Raw genomic sequence first — 21,782 nt, forward strand, 5'->3', positions numbered from 1 at the left:
ACTATGTTAACTGATTGCCAAAGGACAATTGAGAAAGAGGTGTTTGATTGTTTCATCCCTGTCACAAAAGCTACATCTAGAGGATCCAATCCAGTTGCGTCTAATCAAGTTATCCTTAGTTAAAATGACTTGTTTGTGTACAAACCACATAAACACTTTAACTCTCAATGGAACTTTGACATGCCAAACATGTTTGGAAGTAGGAATAGAACTAGAATTAATAACATCGAGATACATGGATTTAACCGTAAATTCTCCATTCCTAGTAAGCTTCCAACACAACTGATCCGGACGTTGAGAGAGTTGAACATCCATCAATCTTCTCACAAGATGGAGCCATGCTTCCCAACGGTTGCCGGCTAACGCTCTCCTGAAGCTGATATTTAGAGGCGTGGACTGACATACTGACTCAACGGTTGCATCTCTCCGTTGAACAATATTATAGAGAGAAGGATACTGAAGCGCGAGAAGCGTGTACCCTAGCCAGGTATCCTCCCAGAATCTCGTAGAAGTACCGTTACCGACAACAACTTGGTTCGATTAAGAAAGACCGATTTAACCCTCATCAGTCCTTTCCAGAAACACGAATCCATCGGCCTCACTGTCACCTGGGATAAAGTTTTGGATTGAAGGTACTTATTACGCAGAATCTGTGCCCATGTGGCCTCGATCTCTCGAGAAAGCTTATACAACCATTTCCTAAGAAGACATTTGTTCTTCACCTTAAGATTTTCGATACCTAGACCCCCTTGGTCCTTCGGTCGAAAAATAATGTCCCATTTAGCTAGTCTATACTTCCTCTTCAGCTCATCACTTTGCCAGAAAAAACAGGATCGACAGAAATCAAGTCTTTTCCGAACTCCCACTGGTACCTCGAGAAAAGACAAAAGAAACATGCGCATACTTGTGAGAAACGAATTAATGAGAATTAAACGGCCTCCATACGACATCAATTTGCCCTTCCAGCAGCATAATTTCTTCTCAGAACGATCCTCAATGCACTTCCATTCTCTATTTGTTAGCTTACGATGATGAATGGGTATACCTAAATACGTAAAAGGTAAAGCCCCCAATTCACAACCGAACAATTGCTTATACGCCTCTTGTTATTCATTGGCTCTTCCAAAACAGAACAATTCGCTCTTGTGGAAATTGATTTTTAGTCCGGTCAATTGTTCAAATAAGCATAACACCAGCGTCATGTTTCTTGCTTTCGCCACGTCATGCTCCATAAAGATGATTGTATCATCTGCGTACTGTAGGACAGATACACCTCCATCAACTAGATGAGGTACCAAACTACCTACTTGGCCAGCATCTTTAGCCCTCGCTATTAGAATCGTCAACATGTCGACTACAATGTTGAACAGAATAGGTGACATTGGATCTCCTTGTCTCAAGCCCTTATGTGTTTGGAAATAGCGGCCTATATCATCATTCACTTTAATTCCAACACTACCTTTTTGCGTGAAATATTCTACCTGTTGTCTCCAGGCTTGATCAAAACCTTTCATCCTCAACGCTTGTTTGAGGAATCGCCATTCGACTTTGTCGTACGCTTTTTCGAAATCCACTTCGAAAATTACCCCATCTAGTTTTTTCGTATGGATTTCATGGAGCGTTTCATGCAGGACCACCACCCCTTCGAGGATGTTTCTGTCTGGCATGAAAGCAGTTTGGGATGGCTGCACCACAGAATGTGCAATCTGCGTGAGTCTATTTGTCCCAACCTTGGTGAAAATTTTAAAACTTACATTCAGAAGACAGATGGGCCTGAACTGCTCAATTCGCATGGCCTCTGTTTTCAGATGAAACAAGTGAAGCTGTCCAGCGAATAAATCCTGGTACATCGAAAGAAAATTCCCTTTGATAATATGCCAGCACCTTTTATAAAATTCCGCTGGAAATCCATCCGGACCCGGAGCTTTATTATTCTTCATCTGAGAAATAGCTTCAAACACCTCTTTCTCCGAGAACGGGGCAGTTAAAATATCGTTCTCATCTGAAGCAAGCCGAGGGACATCTTCAATCCGTGACTCATCCAGAGATACGAAATTATCCTCCGGAGGCCCAAAAAGCTGCTTATAATAATTAGTGATGTATAATTTTAGGTTCTCCTGTCCTACAATCGTCCCTTCGTCTTGCTCAAGCTGAAAGATCCTTTTCTTTCTATGCTTGCCGTTTGCGATCATATGAAATAATTGAGTGTTGGCGTCCCCCTGGACCACTTTGCGAACCTTTGCCCGCAATGCCCACTTAATTCTGCTTCTTGCATGAGCTCTTTCAATCTCATCTCCGCATCTAATTTAACATGAAGTTCCGTTGAATCTAGGACCATGGACTCTGCTTTCACATCTAAGGCCTGAATAAGGGTAAGGAGCCTTTCCTTTTCAACCTTATAAATCCCACTGAGATGCTTAGCGCACCCACGCAAGAAACTTCGCAAGTGTCGTATCTTATTCTTCCATCTCTCAATTGAAGTCCTTCCTCCTGAATCTTTAGACCATTCCCTGGCTATAAGATCAGAAAAGCCTTCTCTCTTAAACCACGCTAATTCGAAAGAGAAGGTATTCTTATTCCCCATGTGCGTTGCCTCACCAGAGTCAACCAGTAAAGGGGTGTGGCCTGAGATTCCGGGCGATAATGCCTGGACGGTAACCAGAGGAACTTCTGTTCCCAGTCAACGCTCGCGATGACATGGTCTAGCTTCTCAAACATAGGGGTTGGCAAAGTATTAGCCCATGTGAATTTTCTTCCCGAAAGCTCTATCTCTCTCAGATCCAAGCTTTCCATAATGGTGTTAAACATAAACGACCATCTGCCATCAAAATTATCATTGTTTTTTCGTCTCTCCTTCTAATGATATTGAAATCACCCCCACCAAGATTGGAAGTTGCTCAGACCCGCAAATACGGACTAGATCTGCCAAAAAATCCGGTTTGAATTCTGGGTGTGCGGCCCCGTACACTGCCACCAGGGCCCAATTAAACCCATCGACCTTCGACCTAACCCGAAACTTGACGGCAAAATCTCCCATGACCACACTTCGGACTTCCAACGTCTCGCATCTAACACCAAGTAAGATCCCACCTGATCTTCCTCTCGGGGGAAGACAGTGCCAATCATAATCGACACCTCCCGACAACGTATTTAGGAATTGAGGAGAAGAATTGCCTCTTCCTGTTTCAGAAAGAGCAATAAAATCCAACCTATGTTCGATAGAAGCCTCTGCTAGAAATCTTCTTTTAGCCAAGTCCCTCAGACCTCTCCTACTTCTAAAAATTCCTCTCATAACTCATCATGAATTTTTTTGGTCATCCGGTTCCTAGCACTTCTACGCACCGCTGACGCTGGGTAAATTTTGCGTTTCTACTTGCGTTTAGGCTTGGCTAAGTCCTCCACTCAGTCCTCACAACCGGGTTCAGTGGGTCTACCGCAAGGATCCTCTATAGGTTCACTATCCCCAAGAGGTAAAGAATCTTCCTCCTCCTCGGTCTCGGGGGGGGGGGGGGGGGGGAGGGGCAATATCTACACAAAGCGTATCTAACACCCTCACTCCCAACTGAGCAATGTCGGAATCGTTCATAGGTTTAACAGCTGCTAAATTGCGAATCATATCTAAAGCACGATCCGCTTCAAGATCCAAGAGGTCATTAACTGAATGCGAGATTTCATTATCATTACTACCTAGTGAAACTCCTAGCTGATTTGCATTATGAATAATCTCATCATCAGAAAAATGCAGTATTGAATAGGAATGTTGACCGACATACCCGTAGTGACCTCAATATCACGAAGCTTGGCCGCCCGCCTGGCGCACCTCAGCTGCATGTCATCAACATCTGGCTGGTCATGAATGCGACAACTCATCCGCCGCCCCTCAGAAACAGGATCCGGGATACCTCCAAAAGCTATGACCTCCTCCCTAGTGGCCTCGATAGGGGTAAGGCCTCCCGCCCCACCCCCACCGCGCGGATGTAGAGAAGCCCCAGGACCCGCCGCCGGCCCCGGCCCCGGAGAGCGCAGGGTGGGAGAGCGTTGGGCCATCTGCCCACGCTCCCCACCTGACGCGGACAGCTCAGTCGTCGTCCCGCCCAAAGGCTGGCGAGGGGAGGTGAGAACAGGGGCCGCCTGCCCCCGCTCCTCTCCAAGACCAGCTGACAAGCCGGCGGGTGATGCACCTGTAGGGTAACGCAGCAGAAAACAAAAAATTTCCGACCTACGCACCAGCCCAGGACCACTATGGAGACTGCATACATGGTTTGATCTTTTTCGTTACCGACTCGTAGCGCAGCGGGAAGTAGAGTCGATGACGATCGGCGGTGCAGATCCCCGCAGCTAGGATTTACAACCTCCCAACCGAGAGGATGAATACCCTCATCCGCCATACGGACAGCCCTCCGGGAGGCGGTCGAACAGCCCCACGGACGGTGTCGCGGACAGCCCTTCGGGAGGACCTTCGAAACTCGAACGGTCACTCGGACAGCCCTCCGGGAGGACCCACAGAACTCGGACTGTCACTTGGATAGCCCTTCGGGAGGCACTCTCGAACAGCCCCTCAGGGCACTAAGATCGAAACTATGACCTCTCTACAGAGTTGCACACATACGGTGTCAGCTATCCGGCAGGGCTTCGCCGTCCAGAACTAGTTCCTGCCGGAACCCAGACAGCCTTTCGGCTCTACGAAACTATTTCGCTGGGAGGGAGAGAAGAAGCCAGATTATTGCAATGGCATGTATGTGAGAAGGGATGATCCTTTAGGCAGCCCCCTCCACCCCTATTTATAGGCCAAGCCCAAGGGTGGCTTCTCCAAGAAGCCAAGGGGGGAAATACCAAAAAGGCCCTCAAGGTGGCTTCTCCAAGAAGCCAAGCAAAAAGCACTTTCACTATTCATGACGACATTTTTCAGCGTCCGTTCGAATTGAAAATATTTATGTGGGCTCAGAACATTTCCAGTACCCACTAAAATAATTTTCAACGCGTTCCGAAACAATTTCGGTTTAGTGATTTTCATCTGCGAAAAGCAAACAAGAATGCGTTTTCACTATTCACGAAGACAATTTTTCGCGTCCACTAAATCCGAAAATATTTCTGTGGGTCTTAGAATAATTCCAGTACCCACTGAAATGATTTTGGATTCGTTCTGAAACAATTACAGATTAGTGAATTTCATCTGCGAAAAACAGCCAAAGCGGTACGGGCAGCTCCGAAACATTTTCGGTTTTTATTTCTGAAAATTCCAAAAAGTTTCCAGAATGATTCTGGCACCCTCCAAGAATTATCAGGCATGTGCCGAAACCATTTTGACTTAATGGCATACCCCGAAACAACTTTTTCGGTTTCACCGAAACTCATCCGGTGACCTCTCTCTGCGGTACGATTCCGCTGTTCGAAACTTTTCGGTGTCCGAAACTTTTTCGGTAATTGTCTCTCAGACTCCCTGTCTACTATTCAGCAGATAGATGACCCTTAAGCGTGTGACCCTATAGGTTCGGTGAAGTATAGACATGACCTGGAACCCCTTCCGATCAATGATCAACATCGGAGCCGTGGACACCCATATTGACCCCTATACCCACACGAATGAATATTCGAGTGAACCTCCAGTTGAGGTGAGCTATTCCTGTTGCTTCACGATATATCACAAACACCTGAGGTGAGATTTATTGCATCCCCGTGGGCCAACACTTTGTCCACTATGCAAGTTACCTCGTTACCGGTTTTGTTCTCTTTTCTCGTTTCGTTTTCCGGCATCCCCGTGATCAAATCACAAAGTGTCTGGCCAGACGATGATGGACACCGTAACATCGAGTGGGCCCGAGTATATCTCTCCATCGTCGGAGGAGCAAATCCCAATCTCGAGCTATCAAGTTACTTAACATACTTTCCCATGAACCCGTAAGCCGCCGAAATAGCCATCCAGTTATGGATGACGTTTAACAAACCCCAAAGTTCATGAAGCAAGCATGAAGAAACTCGATACTCTCATGGTCTAAGGAATTATGCAAACATTAACTATCTCTGTGTTATAAACCATTAACTTGTGACGAATGTATCTCATAGCATAACATCAATTCGGGTCGATTCAACACAAATGTCCTTCCTGACATTGTGCCCTCAAAGTTGCTTGGCATAGACATGCCCATGATTGGGAAAACATAATCATCATGCAACACTTGAGCTAGTCTTAGAGGCACGACTAGGAATACATTTTACCGTTTATTATTCCACACGTGCATATGGGTTCTCCCCAGAGCCTTTATGGATATACGGGCTCGGGAACCACAGCAGTTATAGCATGGAACATAAGCATAATTATGAACAAGGAGATAATCAATAACATTTATTATTGCCTCTAGGGCATATATCCTACAGACTCCCACTTGCACTAGAGACAATAATCTAGCTTATGCTAATGCACTTCACACCTGTGGCACACCGGTGTAAATATGGTTCGCTTGTGGTATAGCCTGATGTCCAACGGATCTGACGACTTCATTTCCGTGTGTATCTTTGCATGTCCTCGCGTTTTCACAAAATTCATATTTTGTGTGGACTTGGCTTTGTATGTATGTGAATCACAGGTCGAACCTGGATTCCTCAGACTGAGTTATGGAGCAACTACCTGCAGTAGTGTCCCATTGTCAAAAGCCATCTTGGAACTATACTAAGTTCATGAATGAACTATATGATTCAACATCTTCTTTGTCGCTTCTAAAGCGTCAACATACTTAGGCCTTGTTATAGAATTCGCCACAGTAACTAGTTTGAACAAATTCCAACTAACTGTGCCACCACATTGTGTGTTACACAAAACCCTTAATTTAAATCGAAAATCGCATGGAGAAAAGATGAAGACTGTATCGATGTAACATTTTACAACGAACTCTTCATGATCTCTGCTTGCGAGAAAACCATGTCATCAGTACTTACTCTAGTACTCTGTGACATCTTTCACTGTTGTCCCATGATCAGTAATTTGATCACTTTGGTATCCATACTCGCAACACCTTGGGAGTATCGGACATATCTGGTTGTTTTACATACCATGGAATACATGATTAATCCAAACACAAAAGTGTGTGGAATCTGCATCATGTATTTTACTCATCAGTGTTTTGGGACACCGAATCTTGCAAAAACTCTTTCCATGTGACTTTGGCAAGAATCACTCCTTGGCGTTTTAAATGCTAAAAGGTTTAGCATCTTGTCAATATGTATTCATTGCTTAGCCCCATTAGGTAAATCTATCTCCATAGATCATCATGCCTAATATTGAGGCTATTTAGCCTAAGCACTTCATCGAAAAACTATTTTCAGATGAGGTCCTAATTTGTGTCAAGAAATTTATTTCCAATTACCAATGTGCCAAGCACATAAGGTTTTTAGAAATATTATTACGCTCCCACTTACTTTCTTGAATTACAAGCATCTTCGTTACCCATTAATGAAGTCAAAAACCCTTTGACCATTTCATCAAAACACGAAGATTCCAACTCCATTTTGCTCTCTTCTGTCCATTGCTGGAACTCTGAAGTTTGCATACCTACTAGCATCCTCTGGATCGACAAATTACTTTGGACTGTATCATATACAAGTCCTAGCTTTCATTTCCATCAGATGGAAATCATTTTATCATCCATGTTTCATATCTCATGATAGAAATATGTATTAATTGCTAGTTCAACCCGAACCGACTTTAAGCATCGCTACGATGAAAACAACCTCATCGTAGTCAACTCTTGAACTTGTTATTTCAACAAGTCGAGCTTTATGGATAAAACATTTTTATCCGTATCAGTTTTAAGTTCCATAAATATTCGTTAGACTCTAAGTCTTCCGAAAGGTGTATCAAGGTTTTAATCTTGAATTACTTATATGGAAACTAACTCGGGTTGTATTGGCATTTAGCCAATTCTGGAGTCAGGGCCCATCAACGCTTCCTTGTGTACCGTAGGTATAATGTTGTCTAATAACAATATCTCATTTGCGCACCTGAGAGGTTTGCACGAGCCTTGCCTACGTGGTTCAGATGCAAGTTCGACCGAAGTTCATACATTTTATTGTAGAGACTTCCATATCAGTCGCAGTAGGAAACTCTGGAATTACTTCCAAGGTCTCTTTCCTTTGATCTGATGAAGATACTCTTTATCTCGTCAAGTTGCACTATTCTCCCACTCACCTTTTAGAAAGAACCATTCTCTTTAAAGGCATACCGTTCTTTGTGGCAAACCTATTTGCCTCGGTATAGTGAGGGAGGAATACCCAATGACTTGGGATAACCTACAAAGTAGCACTTGTCTGATTTGGAATAGGTTTGTAACCTTTTACACAAGCCCCATATTCCAAATGTTAAGAAAAGATACAACATGGTTGGGCGTACCATACCATGGCTTCATTTCAACAGACCCGATGTAGCTCTTTTCAGTGTAAAAGCCGCAGTCTCTAAAGCATCACTTTAAAAAGGATAATGGCAAATTTATTTATGTCATCTTTGACCTTACCATGTCATAAATGGTTAGATTACATCTCCACGGACTTTTCACTTGCAGTGGTGTTCCGGGAGGTGCAAGTTATGAAACCCCTTTCACAACTCATCAGACATTCGCTAAACATGTAACTCAAATATTCCTTTGTGCAATCAAATTGCAGAAAGATAATTTTCTTGTTACAATAACTTCTACTTCATTTTTGAAAACCTTTCGAATGATTTCAAAAGATCCAGACTTACGTCTCATCAAGTAAATATCCATATATCTACTTGAGTCATTTCTGAAGATAAATAAATCCACCACTAACAACACTTATCGGACTACACACATCAAATGTATGATCACTAATAAGTTTGTTGTTCGTTCCTTATGGCCTGTGAACGGTATTTTAGTCACTTCACTTTTCGGAGGAAAGTTGCAAGTGTCAGATGATTCAAAATCAAAAAGACTTCAAAATCCATCATAATGGAATTTTCCATGCGGGTTTCTCCAATGTGACCAAATGTAGTGCCACACTTGTGTGGTATTCTTTTAGTCTTGCGACATTTAGCGTCAGTGTTATGGATGTATCATATTACCCTCAATATTCATAACATACGTCCCATCTTGGATGGAAGCATGGCCCTTCATGTTATTCATAATACTTAACAACAATTGTTGTTTTTATGAACAACTCTTTTGCAACAAACATTGTGCAATGGGCTAGAGTGTATGAAACTCTAAAATGAATTATGAAAGTAAACCCAGAGGTATTGTATTATTATCAATATTCATAACATACATCTCATTCATAATGAAAGTATGGCCCTTGTGTTATTCATAACATCGAACATAAAAGGTTCTCTTATGAACAACCTTCTTGCAAGATACCTTATGCAATGGGCGAGAGTTTGTAAAACTCTAAATGAATTATGAAAATAAATACAGACGGCAATACACCGATGGAAGGTATAGTAACATTTACTATGTTCCCTGTGTATACCTTAACCTCATTTCTGGCTAGTCTTTTTAGGCCATAGTAGCTCTTATAGTGATTCGCAATTGAATGCAATCGAGCGGGTATCTTTGTGATTAACTCACAATACCCAAGAATTAGTGATTAACATGTTTAACCATAATTCCCAAGAACTATATCTTTGACCAGCCTACTATACATCAAAAACTTGTATGACATTCATACATGAGCTGGATATTCCAGTCATCTTTCTTTCTGCCTTTATACTTCTAACAGTTTAACTTTTAGTATTTCTCCTACTCGCAAAAGAAGCACCCAACTTAAGAGTGGCGTTAGCCCCGGACTTCCTAGGCGTGTAAGTCATACTAACACCCTTTGGACACTTCCTTTCTCTTTAAGTTGTTGTTTTATTCACCTTTCATTCTATGACAGGCGTTCTTCTGGATCCCTTTCCCAACAGTCAAATGCATAGTAAACACTTTTACTAATACTTGCAAACAAACATTGCTTTGTTTGTATCTGAAAATAATTTCCAGTTCCATGAATATCATATAACTATCCCAACTTTCGAAGTTTGGGTTTCATGGAAGCAAACATATTGCACTTGACTGAAACGGAATTATAGCTTTTGGATCGAAGGACGAGAGTCACATGATCCATAGCATTAGCGGGAGGATACGGAAAGCATGCGATAGGACAAAGTCCTTCTCGGCACTTTTGAGGACAATCCTCATATTACGTTACCAATCGTAAAGTTTTAACCAGATATTTAACAGCTATTCAATTTTAATAGGGAAGGTGGAAACACGAGCCATTATTCTACAACTATTTTGCAAGAAACACTTAGACAGTGTTCATAATTAATTGCACTGAGAATTAAACATGTTAATTCAACAGTGCGCTCCCACTCAAATCAATATCTCTCAAAATTGATTGTGAGTGATACAAGACCCACATTTCAATTGTTCGCCATTGGTGTAACACCACTGATGATGAAAAATCTCAACCGGTAGGCCAACTTGCCAATCACATCTCTATGTGACTCTTGTTCATCTTTCGATGCGTGTGTTCCGAGCTCATGACGGTCATGCCTGAACGTCAAGACAACCAAGTGATCTTGCTGCGAGGTCTCAACTCCCCCGCCTCACACTTCTCTAATCGTTCGTACCCGTGTGACATGGCGCACCCCGAAAAGATAGGTGCCGTGACGGTGCTACACTTGGGAGAACACTAACTACTTGGTATTTTTGTGAGAGATCACCCTGATAAAAAGCGACTACCGCGCAATCAAGAAGGGTGCAACATAAGGGATAAACATCTCAGGCAATTCATAATAACATGATATGGTATAGCCCTTTCTGACGGAGAAGTATTTCATTTCCTCGTCTTCGGCATTTGTGTTGGTGTTCACCTTCGCGAAGATTGCCACCACCTTGTCGATGCACCAGATAATATTGCTATCTCCATAGCGTATAAAATTAATGCATTACTTAAGGTTGACACGCAGGTCATTAAAGTGCAATCATATGGCTCCAGCCATCATGCCGAACCATGACACGCAGGTCATGTTAATCAAATTACATCATATAGTCATCTCATACATAATCGAATTAGTATGAGCACTGCTATACCACATCACATGCACATCCTGCAAAACCAAGTTAGACACCTCTAATCGGTTTATGCAAAATTTTATTTTACGTGGCTTCTAAGGTTTTGACTTAAACCGCAGCTACCAACGTTTTATCATCAAGTATGATTATTCAAGTTGCTAGATTAACATCTCGGGGTGTATGAAACTCGAGATAATTAAATCTCGAGCCACATACTAAACTTCGTCATACGCATGACCCCCGTGCAGATAATATCTGCAATGCCCTTTCATCTGCGAATTTCATCTTTCTTTTGACTACGGCAGAACCCAAAGAACTGATAGCACTTCCATGATCAATCAGGATCATGGATTGCCAGAACTTTGTCAAATTCCACCATGCTGTCTCGAGATTGAGCAAACGCATAAGCTAGATTATTGTCTCTAGTGCAAGTGGGAGTCTGTAGGAGATATGCCCTAGAGGCAATAATAAATGTTATTGATTATCTCCCTGTTCATAATTATGTTTATGTTCCATGCTATATCTGCTATGCTTCCCGAGCCCGTATATCCATAAAGGCTCTGGGGAGAACCCATATGCACGTGTGGAATAATAAACGATAAAATGTATTCCTAGTCATGCCTCTAAGACTAGCTCAAGTGTTGCATGATGATTATGTTTTCCCAATCATGGGCATGTCTATGCCAAGCAAATGTGAATCACTGTAAGAGCTACTGTGGCCTAAAAAGACTAGCCAGAAATGAGGTTAAGGTATACACAGGGAACATAGTAAATGTTACTATACCTTCCATCGGTGTATTGCCGTCTGTATTTATTTTCATAATTCATTTAGAGTTTTACAAACTCTAGCCCATTGCATAAGGTATCTTGCAAGAAGGTTGTTCATAAGAGAACCTTTTATGTTCGATGTTATGAATAACACAAGGGCCATACTTTCATTATGAATGAGATGTATGTTATGAATATTGATAATAATACAATACCTCTGGGTTTACTTTCATAATTCATTTTAGAGTTTCATACACTCTAGCCCATTGCACAATGTTTGTTGCAAAAGAGTTGTTCATAAAAACAACAATTGTTGTTAAGTATTATGAATAACATGAAGGGCCATGCTTCCATCCAAGATGGGACGTATGTTATGAATATTGAGGGTAATATGATACATCCATAACACTGACGCTAAATGTCGCAAGACTAAAAGAATACCACACAAGTGTGGCACTACATTTGGTCACATTGGAGAAACCCGCATTGAAAATTCCATTATGATGGATTTTGAAGTCTTTTTGATTTTGAATCATCTGACAGTTGCAATTTTCCTCCGAAAAGTGAAGTGACTAAAATACCGTTCACAGGCCATAAGGAACGAACAACAAACTTATTAGTGATCATACATTTGATGTGTGTAGTCCGATAAGTGTTGTTAGTGGTGGATTTATTTATCTTCAGAAATGACTCAAGTAGATATATGGATATTTACTTGATGAGACGTAAGTCTGGATCTTTTGAAATCATTCGAAAGGTTTTCAAAAATGAAGTAGAAGTTATTGTAACAAGAAAATTATGTTTCTGCAATTTGATTGCACAAAGGAATATTTGAGTTACATGTTTAGCGAATGTCTGATGAGTTGTGAAAGGGGTTTCATAACTTGCACCTCCCGGAACACCACTGCAAGTGAAAAGTCCGTGGAGATGTAATCTAACCATTTATGACATGGTAAGGTCAAAGATGACATAAATAAATTTGCCATTATCCTTTTTAAAGTGATGCTTTAGAGTCTGCGGCTTTTACACTGAAAAGAGCTACATCGGGTCTGTTGAAATGAAGTCATGGTATGGTACGCCCAACCATGTTGTATCTTTTCTTAACATTTGGAATATGGGGCTTGTGTAAAAGGTTACAAACCTATTCCAAATCAGACAAGTGCTACTTTGTAGGTTATCCCAAGTCATTGGGTATTCCTCCCTCACTATACCGAGGCAAATAGGTTTGCCACAAAGAACGGTATGCTTTTAAAGAGAATGGTTCTTTCTAAACGGTGAGTGGGAGAATAGTGCAACTCGACGAGATAAACAGTATCTTCATCAGATCAAAGGAAAGAGACCTTGGAAGTAATTCCAGAGTTTCCTACTGCGACTGATACGAAAGTCTCTACAATAAAATGTATGAACTTCGGTCGAACTTGCATCTGAACCACGTAGGCAAGGCTCGTGCAAACCTCTCAGGTGCGCAAACGAGATACTGTTGTTAGACAACATTATACCTATGGTACACAAGGAAGCGTTGATGGGCCCTGACTCCAGAATTGGCTAAATGCCAATACAACCCTAGTTAGTTTCCATATAAGTGATTCAAGATTAAAACCTTGATACACCTTTCGGAAGACTTAGAGTCTAATGAATATTTATGGAACTTAAAACTGATACGGATAAAAATGTTTTATCCATAAAGCTCGACTTGTTGAAATAACAAGTTCAAGAGTTGACTACGATGATGTTGTCTTCATCGTAGCGATGCTTAAAGTCGGTTCGGGTTGAACTAGCAATTAATACATATTTCAATCATGAGATATGAAACATGGATGATAAAAGGATTTCCATCTGATGGAAATGAAAGCTAGGACTTGTATATGATACAGTCCAAAGTAATTTGTCGATCCAGAGGATGCTAGTAGGTATGCAAACTTCAGAGTTCCAGCAATGGACAGAAGAGAGCAAAATGGAGTTGGAATCTTCGTGTTTTGATGAAATGGTCAAAGGGGTTTTGACTTCATCAATGGGTAACGAATATGCTTGTAATTCAAGAAAGTAAGTGGGAGCGTAATAATATTTCTAAAAACCTTATGTGCTTGGCACATTGGTAGTTGGAAATAAATTTCTTGACACAAATTAGGACTTCATTTGAAAATAGTTTTTCGATGAAGTGCTTAGGCTAAATAGCCTCAATATTAGGCATGATGATCTATGGAGATAGATTTACCTAATGGGGCTAAGCAATGAATACATATTGACAAGATGCTAAAACCTTTTAGCATTTAAAACGCCAAGGAGTGATTCTTGCCAAAGTCACATGGAAAGAGTTTTTGCAAGACTCGGTGTCCCAAAACACTGATGAGTAAAATACTTGATGCAGATTCCACACACTTTTGTGTTTGGATTAATCATGTATTCCATGGTATGTAAAACAACCAGATATGTCCGATACTCCCAAGGTGTTGCGAGTATGGATACCAAAGTGATCAAATTACTGATCATGGGACAACAGTGAAAGATGTCACAGAGTACTAGAGTAAGTACTGATGACATGGTTTTCTCGCAAGCAGAGATCATGAAGAGTTCGTTGTAAAATGTTACATCGATACAGTCTTCATCTTTTCTCCACGCGATTTTCGATTTAAATTAAGGGTTTTGTGTAACACACAATGTGGTGGCACAGTTAGTTGGAATTTGTTCAAACTAGTTACTGTGGCGAATTCTATAACAAGGGCTAAGTATGTTGACGCTTTAGAAGCGACAAAGAAGATGTTGAATCATATAGTTCATTCATGAACTTAGTATAGTTCCAAGATGGATTTTGACAATGGGACACTACTGCAGGTAGTTGCTCCATAACTCAGTCTGAGGAATCCAGGTTCGACCTGTGATTCACATACATACAAAGCCAAGTCCACACAAAATATGAATTTTGTGAAAACGCGAGGACATGCAAAGATACACACGGAACTGAAGTCGTCAGATCCATTGGACATCAGGCTATACCACAAGCGAAGCATATTTACACCGGTGTGCCACAGGTGTGAAGTGCATTAGCATAAGCTAGATTATTGTCTCTAGTGCAAGTGGGAGTCTGTAGGAGATATGCCCTAGAGGCAATAATAAATGTTATTGATTATCTCCCTGTTCATAATTATGTTTATGTTCCATGCTATAACTGCTATGGTTCCCGAGCCCGTATATCCATAAAGGCTCTGGGGAGAACCCATATGCACGTGTGGAATAATAAACGATAAAATGTATTCCTAGTCATGCCTCTAAGACTAGCTCAAGTGTTGCATGATGATTATGTTTTCCCAATCATGGGCATGTCTATGCCAAGCAACTTTGAGGGCACAATGTCAGGAAGGACATTTGTGTTGAATCGACCCGAATTGATGTTATGCTATGAGATACATTCGTCACAAGTTTATTGGTACATAACACAGAGATGGTTAACGTTTGCATGATTCCTTAGACCATGAGAGTATCGAGTTTCTTCCTGCTTGCTTCATGAACTTTGGGGTTTGTTAAACGTCATCCGTAAATGGGTGGCTATTACGGCGGCTTACGGGTTCATGTAAAAGTGTGTCAAGTAACTTGATAGCTCAAGATTGGGATTTGCTCCTCCAACGATGGAGAGATATCTCTGGGCCCTCTCGGTGTTACGGTATCCATCATCGTCTGGCCAGACACTTTGTGATTTGATCACGGGGATGCCGGAACACGATAACGAGAAAAGAGAACAATACCGGTAACGAGGTAACTAGCATAGTGGACAAGTTGTTGATCCACGGGAATGCCAACATGTCTCACCTCGGGTATTTGTAACATAACGCGAAGCAACAGGAATAGCACACGGCAACTGGAGGTTCACTCGAATATTTATTCGTGTGGGTATAGGGGTCAATATGGGTGTCCACGGCTCCGATGTTGATCATTGATCGGAAGGGGTTCCGGGTCATGTCTATACTTCACCGAACCTATAGGGTCACACGCTTAAGGGTCATCTATCTGCTGAATACTAGACAAGGAGTCTGAGAGAAAATCACCGAAAAAGTTTCGGACAGCGGAATCGTACCGCAGAGAGAGGTCATCGGATAAGTTTCGATGATACCGAAAAGTTGTTTCGGGATACACCATTAAGTCAAATTGGTTTCGGCACATGCCTGATAATTCTTGGAGGATGCCAGAATCATTCTGGAAGCTTTTTGGAATTTTCTGAGATAAAAACCGGAAATGTTCCGGAGCTGCCGGAGCCACTTCAGATGCGTTTCGCAGATGAAAATAACTAAAACGGAATTGTTTCGGAACGCGTTGAAAATCATTTTAGTGGGTACTAGAAATGTTCTTAGCCCACATAAATATTTTCAGTTCGATCAGACGCTGAAAAATGTCGTCGTGAATAGTGAAAATCAGCTTTATGGTTACTTTATGGAAAGCCACCTTTTGGGGCTTTGCTCCAAAAGATCTTGGGGATGACATGGATGGATAGGAGCCATTTTTTGGGCCCCTCATGGGGGTGTGGCCGGCCACATGGGGTATCCCCCCTTGGGGACCCTCTTGTTCCTTGGTTTCACTCCTAGGTCCTTGTGGAAGGACTTCATTCATGTGCATTTTGGGTTTTTTGTGAAACTACCCTACCCCCTTGGGATTTCCTATAAATAGAGGTGGAGGGGCAGCCCTCCACACTCATCCCTTGCTCTCATACACATGCCATGCATTATCTGGCTTCTTCTCTTCCTCCCACGAAAAGAGTTTCGTAGAGCCGTAAGGCTGCCTGGGTTCCGGCAGGAACTAGTTCTGGACGGCGAAGCCCTGCCGGATAGATGACACCGTATGTGTGCAACTCTGTAGAGAGATCGTAGTTTCGGTCTTAGTTCGTGAGTGCCTCCCGAAGGGCTGTCCGTGTGACCGTCCGAGTTTCGAAGGTCCTCCCGAAGGGCTGTCCGAGTGACCGTTCGAGTTTCGAAGGTCCTCCCGAAGGGCTGTCCGCGACACCGTCCGAGGGACTGTTCGACCGCCTCCCGGAGGGCTGTCCGAGGAGCAGATGAGGGTATACATCCTCGCGGTTGGGAGGTTGTAAATCCTAGCTGCGGGGATCTGCACCGCCGATCATCATCGACTCTACTTCCCGCTGCGCTACGAGTCGGTAACGAAAAAGATCAAACCATGTATGCAGTCTCCATAGTGGTCCTGGGCTGGTGCGTAGGTCGGAAATTTTTTGTTTTCTGCTGCGTTCCCCGACACACAGAACTCGGACCGTCACTTGGACAGCCCTTCGGGAGGTACTCTCGAACAGCCCCTCAGGGCACTAAGATCGAAACTACGACCTCTCTACAGAGTTGCACACATAGGGTGTCAGCTATCCGGCAGGGCTACGCCGTCCAGAACTAGTTCCTGCCGGAACCCAGACAGCCTTTCGGCTCTACGAAACTATTTCGCTGGGAGGGAGAGAAGAAGCCAGATCATTGCAATGGCATGTATGTGAGAAGGGATGATCCTTTAGGCAGCCCCCTCCACCCCTATTTATAGGCCAAGCCCAAGGGTGGCTTCTCCAAGAAGCCAAGGGGGGAAATACCAAAAAGGCCCTCAAGGTGGCTTCTCCAAGAAGCCAAGCAAAAAGCACTTTCACTATTCATGACGACATTTTTCAGCGTCCGTTCGAATTGAAAATATTTATGTGGGCTCAGAACATTTCCAGTACCCACTAAAATAATTTTCAACGCGTTCCGAAACAATTTCGGTTTAGTGATTTTCATCTGCAAAAAGCAAACAAGAATGCGTTTTCACTATTCATGAAGACAATTTTTCGCGTCCACTAAATCTGAAAATATTTCCGTGGGTCTTAGAATAATTCCAGTACCCACTAAAATGATTTTGGATTCGTTCTGAAACAATTTCAGATTAGTGAATTTCATCTGCGAAAAACAGCCAAAGCGGTACCGGCAGCTCCGAAACATTTTCGGTTTTTATTTCTGAAAATTCCAAAAAGTTTCCAGAATGATTCTGGCACCCTCCAAGAATTATCAGGCATGTGCCGAAACCATTTTGACTTAATGGCATACCCCGAGACAACTTTTTCGGTTTCACCGAAACTCATCCGGTGACCTCTCTCTACGGTACGATTCCGCTGTCCGAAACTTTGCGGTGTCCGAAACTTTTTCGGTGATTTTCTCTCAGACTCCCTGTCTAGTATTCAGCAGATAGATGACCCTTAAGCGTGTGACCCTATAGGTTCGGTGAAGTATAGACATGACCTGGAACCCCTTCCGATCAATGATCAACATCGGAGCCGTGGACACCCATATTGACCCCTATACCCACACGAATGAATATTCGAGTGAACCTCCAGTTGAGGTGAGCTATTCCTGTCGCTTCACGATATATCACAAACACCTGAGGTGAGATTTATTGCATCCCCGTGGGCCAACACTTTGTCCACTATGCAAGTTACCTCGTTACCGGTTTTGTTCTCTTTTCTCGTTTCGTTTTCCGGCATCCCCGTGATCAAATCACAAAGTGTCTGGCCAGACGATGATGGACACCGTAACACCGAGTGGGCCCGAGTATATCTCTCCATCGTCGGAGGAGCAAATCCCAATCTCGAGCTATCAAGTTACTTAACATACTTTCCCATGAACCCGTAAGCCGCCGTAATAGCCATCCAGTTACGGATGACGTTTAACAAACCCCGAAGTTCATGAAGCAAGCATGAAGAAACTCGATACTCTCATGGTCTAAGGAATTATGCAAACATTAACTATCTCTGTGTTATAAACCATTAACTTGTGACGAATGTATCTCATAGCATAACATCAATTCGGGTCGATTCAACACAAATGTCCTTCCTGACATTGTGCCCTCAAAGTTGCTTGGCATAGACATGCCCATGATTGGGAAAACATAATCATCATGCAACACTTGAGCTAGTCTTAGAGGCACGACTAGGAATACATTTTACCGTTTATTATTCCACACCTGCATATGGGTTCTCCCCAGAGCCTTTATGGATATACGGGCTCGGGAACCACAACACTTATAGCATGGAACATAAACATAATTATGAACAAGGAGATAATCAATAACATTTATTATTGCCTCTAGGGCATATCTCCTACAGCACCCATGATAGTCGGCGTCGGCTGGAGCAAACCCTGCGGCGGAGCAGGTGACTGCCGGCCTCGGAGCCAACAGACGCCGCAGGCATGGTCGCCCTAACCACCGCAGGAGAGGAAGGAATTGAGGCCTCCTGCCCCGGTCTCCCTCTCAACATCGGCACGTCGCCGATTGGCAAAGGAGACACCTCCACCTCGGTCCTCAACTGTGGCACAACATCGGAAGGAGAAGGGGAAGGAGCCACCTGCCCACGATCCTCCCCCCCCTCGGTAGAGCCCTCAACCACTTCAAAGTCTAAGGGGGGAAGCGTGCCCTCTGGCACGTCATCAGACTCCACCCGATCGCTCCAAAGCCTAGGAGGAGCAGAAGCAGGTTCAAACGAACCGAATCTCAGAGTGCTCATAGGTACCGTAACAGAAGAAGCAGCCCCAGACCCAGGAGGCTGCGAGGTGGAACTCGGACCGTTGGTCGACTCATGCCCAACATCATCCCCTCGCGCTTGCGTGTTACCCGAACCATCATTCTTATCATGCATATCCACATCCGTCCCTACCATAGCCTCAGCGAAAAGACCTGTATCTTCAAACTCAATCTTAAGGTTGGAGACCTCGCCCTTGTAGGTCCACTTGACCACGTCAGGCACAAACTTGATATCGAGGACACTCACCAGCAGGCGGGCCACTCCATTAGCTCTGGTGAAAGCCATATCTACCTTCTCGGTTTTCCTGACCAGAATCCCCAAGCTAGCAGCAACCCGAGTGTCGTGAAGCGGCTTGGAAGGAGCCCAAGAGAATCGCAACCGAACTTGGGTGAGGGGCTTGCCCCGTGGCTCAACTCGCTTCCACTCATGGAACTCAAGGATGCACTCAGTACCAGGTACTCTGCATAACCCAAAACTCAACATACGCTCCAAGTACTCTGATGTAGGAAACTCAACCTTATAAGTGTTATCCTCGAGATGAGTGAGCTCCCACTGAAAGTTACCTGGAACTAACTCAGTGAGCCTGTGCATAATCTGCGCCTCATACACATCACTCTTAGTGACTTTGACAATCTCTGTAGTTGTGCTCTGGGGTTCGTCGGGTATCTCCCTCGCACTAGGAGAGTCAAAAAACATCAACTCAGCACAATAGATTCCATAGATGGTGATACTCGGCATCTGATCCCACAGAATAGGGCACTCCCCCGTGTCATGCTTAGGCTTGAGGCAGGTATCACAAAGCTCAGTCACACACTCAGCAATAAAGTGACCTCTCTCTCCACAACGGTAGCACAACATCTTCTCCTTTTTACGCGCCCACTTGGAAGCTCTATCCGCGTCAGACTTGTCAGCAGCCCTGACAAACCCCGTCACAAAGGGCTCCGTCAACGGCACGTCAGCGGAAGCCAGTGCAGTCACCACTTCCATAGCCTTCCCGGATAGCTCTGGCGCCTGACCGGAGGCATCGTCCTCCGAGGATGCCGTCGGTTCCACCACAGCAGGCGGTGGAGGCTGGCGGTAATGGTTCCTACCACCGCGACCACCGCGACCACCATGATGACCTCGGTAACCGCCTCGCTGCCTATAATCAGGGCCAGACGCCCCCTCTACAAAACCCCCCAAAGGGCCGTAGAAAGGTCTTTCAGCTGACCCATCACTCTGCCATGCGTAGCCACGCCCGCCACCCGCAGACAATGAGCCACGATGTTGTCCATCCCCATAAGCATTGTATCGATCATCACCCCATTTTCCTCGGGGCGGATGCGGCCAAGCGACGTAATGTGGCGGAGGCGCGGCTTGCGGCTGCTGACCCGGCACCGAAGCCTGCTTGCGAGGTGCAACCACGGCCGCACCGGGCGTCGGCGGCCTTTGCGGAGTAGCACCGCGCCCCACAGCAGCAGTAGACGGCATCGGAACAGTCGGATTTAGTGTAATTTTTTTTCCATAGGTTTAACTAACAAAGTATCAATGCGTGTCACAAAAAATTATGCCATTGAACACTATGTTCAAATATGAATCAAACGAAATAACTTTTGCCAACATGTATTAACATTTTGTTATCAAGATTTATGATCAAAAATTAACATAAAGTACAAAGGAGACTAATAAACCAGGATGGAAAGAGTACCTCCATCACGTCACACAACCTACCCCGATGAGGACCGCATATATCGGAGCTTGGTCACATGCTGTGTTGATTACCGGAAACACGGATTCCAAGCAACTTGTCCAACCCTGACTGACTGATGTCACAACTTGCCCTGCAATTGCTACTGCCAATTAATGGACTTAGTCTCTAAGGTGCCACTAGCAGACCACTATGTTACTAGTCTATATTAGTATTATCTATATCTATACCAACTAATATAGAAGCTATTGCTTCTTACCACCGTAATTTAGTTTGTTTTTTGGTCCGCCATCATGTTAGATTTTTTTCCCTTCGTCCGTACGCATCCGTACATACGTTGATCTATTTTCCGTCTACGCTCTTACTTGGGCCTGGCCTTGCGATCGTTTCATGTGGCTGATGCATTGCCACTTGGGCCTCAGCCCGTCTACGTCAGATATTCTAGCCAGTATTAATGTAAAAAAAATAGAAGATTGTGGTTAATAGATAGTCCCACGTCGTTTACTTCTACACAGTCCCACCAGTTTAAATGTGTTTGTGAGTTGACGACAACAAGCAACATCGAAGGAGTTGGTCAAAGAAGGAATTAATCGAGCGGGAGATGCTGCCTCAAGAATCGAATGAATTAACTAACGAAGAAAAGAACAGAGGGAACCCCGGGTGAGGAAAAGGAGCCCAGCAACGTTGGGTTGATGCAGGCGATGTCATGGCGAGAGCAGAGGCGGCTGTCGACTGTGGG

The sequence above is a fragment of the Triticum aestivum genome, chromosome 6D (genome assembly GCF_018294505.1).
Source record: "Triticum aestivum cultivar Chinese Spring chromosome 6D, IWGSC CS RefSeq v2.1, whole genome shotgun sequence".
Lineage (NCBI taxonomy): Eukaryota > Viridiplantae > Streptophyta > Magnoliopsida > Poales > Poaceae > Triticum > Triticum aestivum.